Source organism: Galeopterus variegatus, unplaced genomic scaffold (genome assembly GCF_000696425.1).
Source record: "Galeopterus variegatus unplaced genomic scaffold, G_variegatus-3.0.2 Scaffold1065, whole genome shotgun sequence".
NCBI classification, from domain to species: domain Eukaryota; kingdom Metazoa; phylum Chordata; class Mammalia; order Dermoptera; family Cynocephalidae; genus Galeopterus; species Galeopterus variegatus.
Window position 1 is genome coordinate 180,004 of NW_007727176.1, and position 872 is coordinate 180,875.

Genomic DNA, 872 nt, shown 5'->3' on the forward strand with positions numbered 1-872 from the left:
CGCCCCCCGGCTCTCGGCCACACCCACAACCTCACCCGGGCGTCCCTGCCCCGACCCCACTCGGCGGGCACAGCCCCTTTTCGCTCCCTGGTCATCTCAGGCTGAAAATCCCAAGTCCCGTAAGACCCGAGTGATCAACCCTGGCGGGGCCGAGAGCCGGGGGTCCACGCCCCGCACACCCAGCAGATCCCGGACCTGGGGGGGTGGGGCAGCCCTCAGCCTCCCTTCCTTCTTAAGTCCCTGGGGAAGCCAGGTTGGCCTGTCGTCCACCCGTATCCCTGGTACTTCATCCCCTCCCAGCAAGGGAAAGGGCTTGAGGAGGGGGTGCGCAGTCTCTGCAGCCCTCTGTGTACTTCTGGGCACCCCGTTTTTGGCACCAAAAAGGTTGGTCACCAGCAGTCCTCTGTGCATTTTTATTCCTATTTTTATGCAGAGTGCTCTTGGACAGTGGCCTGGAGTGGGTGGGTGCGGGGGTCCCACCAACCACAGACATGGGGGACACCCTGTGAGCCTGGAGACGCCAGTCTAGGGCAAAGCTCCTGCTCTGGTTTGCTTTTCTCCCTTTAAACCTGGCTTTGGTTTGGAATTGGCTTACTCCAGGGGCGAGGACCAGGTGGGCCAGGGACTGGACAGTGGGGCCCTGGGGTGAGGACGACCAGCCACTTGGGAGTGGCTCTTTTTGAAGATTGGAGAGAGGTGCAGTCTGGACGGGACCAGGTGGAGGCCAGGGGCTGTGTGGAGGGTGGGCCCCTGCCAGTCCCAGCTGGAGAGGTGCACCAGCCCCCAGCCCTGCCTGCGGAGCCTTGCCAGCCCTCTTCCTGGGGGCCTTCCTTCTGCAATACTTCATGTGACTGAGTGAGGGGGGACTCAAA